The sequence below is a fragment of the Micromesistius poutassou genome, assembly GCF_964030765.1.
Source record: "Micromesistius poutassou genome assembly, chromosome: 4".
Classification (NCBI taxonomy): Eukaryota; Metazoa; Chordata; class Actinopteri; order Gadiformes; family Gadidae; genus Micromesistius; species Micromesistius poutassou.
Window position 1 is genome coordinate 22,980,262 of NC_140274.1, and position 6,127 is coordinate 22,986,388.

Sequence of the window (6,127 nt, forward strand, 5' to 3'; positions counted from 1 at the left end):
CCAATGAGAAGGACGCGTCTGGGAAGACCTGCCTGCACATCTGTGCTGAGAGAGGCTACATCCGCGTGCTGGAGGTAGGCCCTCTCTCCTTGTTGCTATTAGTTACTTATTGGACTTATTAAAGCACACAATATTTTACTCACCGCAATACAAAGTGCATTACCAGAGTTGATCAATTGTAATAGTTCATCTGGTTATAATCCACTTATGGTTATACAAAAATATCATACAAGCAGGAAAGTGGATTCATGTCAATGGTAAAAAGAGATCTGAATGTTTGTGTCAAGTTGCTGTATCTAATGAGGCCAGGTTTACCTTACGTCACGTAAACACTTTTCGAATCTGAATCAAATGCAGTAAACATACCCTTACCTGTCTGAAGACGAGAACACCATACAAGAAACTCTAAAGGCTATTGGGTTATGAAGTCACTACTCATGGTTTGAATTTTCAGTCAACCTTTCGGTTTACTGAATGAGTAATGGGTCATTTAAGCAACCAAATGACCTCTCTCAACATATTCCCTACGTCTCACATGTGCATGCACAGTACTGTGGGAATTTGCCCAAGGAGGAGACAAACAAAGCACTTCCAAAACCAGTTCTTCTGGGTACATCTCTCCCTTCAGGGCCTTTTCAGTCCTGTCATATAATTATCAAGGGTTGGAAATATTCTGTGCATGCCTTATTGGACAGTTAGAGTCAAGAAATCATGTGTGCTTCAAATTGTCACTCCGCCTGTACACCCCAGAGCAAGTCAAGTCTAAAGTTTTGCATTCAATGCATTCCTCTGTACTTTCATAACTGCAGTTGTTCCACATAATTGGGGTAATTTGCTGTTTGATCTTCTTTTCAGGTGTTGAAACACATGATGTCCGATGGTGTGTTTGTCGACATGGATGCCACTGATAACTACGGTATGCCTTCACTTTGTTGTATTATGCAACCGTTTCACACCCAATGAAGAGATTGACACTCCGTCTCACCGCTATTGGCAAATTCGCTGCAAGAGCTGTTTATCATTTGAAGAAGGGCGTAGCATGGAGTTACATAGTGCCCCCCCCCCCCCCCCCCCCCTGTGCAGGACTGAGCGTGCTGCAGTGTGCCGCTCTGGGCCTGAGCTCGGCGGTGCAGGAGCTGGAGGGGAGGGCCTCCCTGGGCCAGGCCCGGCTGCACACCCTCCGCAAGGAGCAGATGATGGAGACCCTGGAGTGTCTGCTCCAGATGGACGGCCGCCCGCCCGCACCGGTCAGAACCTTTAACCTAACCTCCACCTTTAACCTTTAACCTTTAACCCCACAGCCTCCACCTTTAACCTTTAACCTTTAACCCCACAGCCTCCACCTTTAACCTTTAACCGGTCAGGACCCCACAGCCTCCACCTTTAACCTAACCTCCACCTTTAACCTTTAACCTTTAACCCCACAGCCTCCACCTTTAACTTTTAACCGGTCAGGACCCCACAGCCTCCACCTTTAACCTTTAACCTTTAATCCCACAGCCTCCACCTTTAACCTTTAACCTTTAATCCCACAGCCTCCACCTTTAACCTTTAACCGGTCAGGACCCCACAGCCTCCACCTTTAACCTTTAACCTTTAACCCCACAGCCTCCACCTTTAACCTTTAACCTTTAACCCCACAGCCTCCACCTTTAACCTTTAACCGGTCAGGACCCCACAGCCTCCACCTTTAACCTTTAACCTTTAACCCCACAGCCTCCACCTTTAACCTTTAACCTTTAACCCCACAGCCTCCACCTTTAACCTTTAACCGGTCAGGACCCCACAGCCTCCACCTTTAACCTTTAACCCCACAGCCTCCACCTTTAACCTTTAACCTTTAACCCCACAGCCTCCACCTTTAACCTTTAACCTTTAACCCCACAGCCTCCACCTTTAACCTTTAACCTTTAACCCCACAGCCTCCACCTTTAACCTTTAACCTTTAACCCCACAGCCTCCACCTTTAACCTTTAACCTTTAACCCCACAGCCTCCACCTTTAACCTTTAACCTTTAACCCCACAGCCTCCACCTTTAACCTTTAACCTTTAACCCCACAGCCTCCACCTTTAACCTTTAACCTTTAACCCCACAGCCTCCACCTTTAACCTTTAACCCCACAGCCTCCACCTTTAACCTTTAACCTTTAACCCCACAGCCTCCACCTTTAACCTTTAACCTTTAACCCCACAGCCTCCACCTTTAGCCAACAGCAGACAGCATTCAGTCGTCAGCAGGACGACGCTAAGCTAATAGCTGTGCAAAGTACATTCATTTGTTAAATATAGCCATGGACAAAATGATTTGTTTTATATTGTAAGTATTAAGTATTAAGTAGTAAAAAAAAGCTTCTTAGTCTCAAATGAACAAAAATGAATCATTGTTCATACCCAGGTTTAATCTTTTGTGTAAGTAACAATAGAAGAAAGCCCATCTGATCCCATGTTGTGATCTGGATCATTAATTATTAGTGTTGTGGTGCTTCTTTTAGGGTGGTGCTTACCGAGACACGGCGTTTGATGTGCGCCGTGAAATGGAGCCCGAACAGTTTATGCAGGGACCGAAGTCCTACATGAAGAAAGTGGGTTTGAAATTGATCTTTTTCTGTTGGTTATCTTTTAGCTTTCCCCCCCATACAAACAGGAAGCAAATCAATGTTATGGTGTTTTTCTAACATTTATATTTAATGTGCACGGATTGGCTTGAGTCCAAACGTATTCCTTGGCTCCTTCATGTATGAAAGTCTTACCTGACGTTATACGCTCTAGTACCGAGAGAGGCGTACCTAGTGGGCATGGAACCAACCAATCATTCAAGTTCTACGTTACTTTATTTGTCCCAAGGGAATTTATCTTGGTCATAAAGAAAAAAATTGGATAATTTAAGAGCACTGGGTTCACTGAGTCATTACAAATCAGCGATCCATATCTCTGACTAATCCATTTAAATGAATGTCTCCACCTTGACCTGGAATGCTTATTAAATACCACATGTCTGATCTCATTTTCAGGGGAACTCTGCGACCAAGACCTGGTCAAACCTTTAAAAGGACGTTCTTTTAGACCTGACAGTAATGTTTCTGCATTTGTTGGAGCTTGAACTTGTCCTGAAAGTTGGAAAAGCCGCTTGTGCCATTGAAAACTTCAACTCATTATCTCTGAAGTATTCCCCTGAGGCTCTTCCTTATTGGCCGCGCTCTTTTCTTTCTCTAAGGCAAATGTCACGCTCGTTATGTCAAGCATCTGGTGTCTTATGCAAGGTGGAACGACAACAGTTGTGTTGTGGCTTGTGTAACACTTTCAGGTGCCCGTTGGCTGGTTTCTATGAAACTTCCATTGTTTATTACATTGTAGTAATATGTTCTCCATCGTTACCTTGTGGAACAGTCCACTGAGCATGGTTTACAAAATGGTCAACTGTGTTGTGGGTTGATCGCTAAGGTTTAAACCTCAGCCCGTTCTATTGTGTAGGCTGCCCTGACCACTTTTAAATTAGCTTTTAAAATGTGTGTACATTTTTTTTTAATTAGCTGTGTCCCCGAGTATGTTAATAAAGTACTATTACTGTACAAGATGAGATGATTCCCTCCACAAATTTGCTGAACCTATATGAAAATCTTTGTTTCTCATATGCGTAGATGAATGACAAATGTGCATGTCTGGATTGTAATGTTTCAATGTTTAAAATGTTGACTTTAAAGCAGATGGACTGTGCCGTGTCCGAAGCTGTCCTCAGTCCATCTGATCCTATCCTTGTTCTTGATAAAACAAACCAGCTGGAACAATGGCGCGCAGCATTATTGCTAGCTGCAGCATAGCTTTTTGACATAGCCATTGTAAACAGCTTAAATATATTTTATCATAATGTATATTTTATAACATTATGATTCTCTAAATATTCCATATATAATTCTGCTGTGTCTTCCATCTCTGGATTAAGCAACATGTGATTTATGTACCACAAAAACATGTTTTCCCCCACATCTCTTCCTTTATGCAGTCGATTTGAACCTGCAATAAAAAGCTAGAATTGTGGCCAAAACATTTATAGGCAGTAAATGTTATTAGCCATTCTGTTGTGATGTGGTTAAGAGGATGCTTAATCATTTTTTGTTGCCTTAATCACAAGGCTTACGCATGGGTTCAAATTAAATATTTTACAGCAAGTTAAAACTGTAAATATTTTCCAGCTGTTGATCAATAAGTGCATCACTGTTTTGTTAATGTGGAAGAGTAAAACTTTTGTTATCGTTTACTGTATTTACTTTTTTTTATCAGGGGAAAACATTAAAGGCTCGCATGTGAATGTAGCCCTTTCAATAATTACAAAGACTTTCTTCGAGTACTCAGCATTGTGTGTGTGTCTCTGACCCTAGTTCACCACTGTCATGAACACGTGTCTGTAATGTCTGTTTATACAATATGTTCTTCAATTCACCACCTGTAATGAAAATTACATGTGGACTGTATCATGTGCAATATATAACTTTTATTTTTTGGTCCACTGCTGGTGTAGGTATGGTTATATAGTTTTGTGTGCATAAACAGTTTTATATCGATGGTTTGTTAAGATGGTTATATAGTTTTGTGTGCGTAAACAGTGTTTTATATCGATGGTTTGTTAAGATGGTTATATCGTTTTGTGTGTGTAAACAGTGGTTTATATTGAGGGTTAGTTGGGATGGTTATATCGTTTTCTGTGCTCATACAGTGGTTTATATTGAGGGTTAGTTGGGATGGTTATATAATTGTCTGTGCATATACAGTGGGTTATATTGATGGTTTGTTAGCATGTTGATTATATTAGGGTTTCTTTAATTTCTTTAATCAGTAGAAATTAAAGTCTTACCAAAGTAAATCACAGCATTATGTTGATTACTGCAAACAAGTCAGACTTGATCACTAACGTCAGGGAACTCATTTACACTAGATCAGTTACAGAAGCTAACATACCTTGTGAGCATATATAGTAATTCATACATATATAATCAAATATATTCATTTTCATATGATTGATTCAATTACCATCCAATAGTTTATCTTGTACCATTAAACCACCCATATTCACCATTAAACCACCCATATCCACCATTAAACCACCCATATCCACCATTAAACCACCATTAAACCACCCATATCCACCATTAAACCACCATTAAACCACCCATATCCACCATTAAACCACCCATATTCACCATTAAACCACCCATATCCACCATTAAACCACCCATATCCACCATTAAACCACCATTAAACCACCCATATTCACCATTAAACCACCCATATCCACCATTAAACCACCATTAAACCACCCATATTCACCATTAAACCACCCATATTCACCATTAAACCACCCATATCCACCATTAAACCACCATTAAACCACCCATATTCACCATTAAACCACCATTAAACCACCCATATTCACCATTACACCACCCTTATCCACCATTAAACCACCATTAAACCACCCATATTCACATTACACCACCCTTATCCACCATTAAACCACCCATATTCACCATTAAACCACCCATATTCACCATTACACCACCCTTATCCACCATTAAACCACCCATATTCACCATTAAACCACCATTAAACCACCCATATTCACCATTAAACCACCCATATCCACCATTAAACCACCCATATTCACCATTAAACCACCATTAAACCACCCATATTCACCATTAAACCACCCATATTCACCATTACACCACCATTAAACCACCCATATTCACCATTACACCACCCTTATCCACCATTAAACCACCCATATTCACCATTAAACCACCATTAAACCACCCATATTCACCATTACACCACCCTTATCCACCATTAAACCACCCATATTCACCATTAAACCACCATTAAACCACCCATATTCACCATTAAACCACCCATATCCACCATTAAACCACCATTAAACCACTCATATTCACCATTAAACCACCCATATCCACCATTAAACCACCATTAACCCACCCATATTCACCATTAAACCACCATTAAACCACCCATATTCACCATTAAACCACCCATATTCACCATTAAACCACCATTAAACCACCCATATTCACCATTACACCACCCTTATCCACCATTAAACCACCCATATTCACC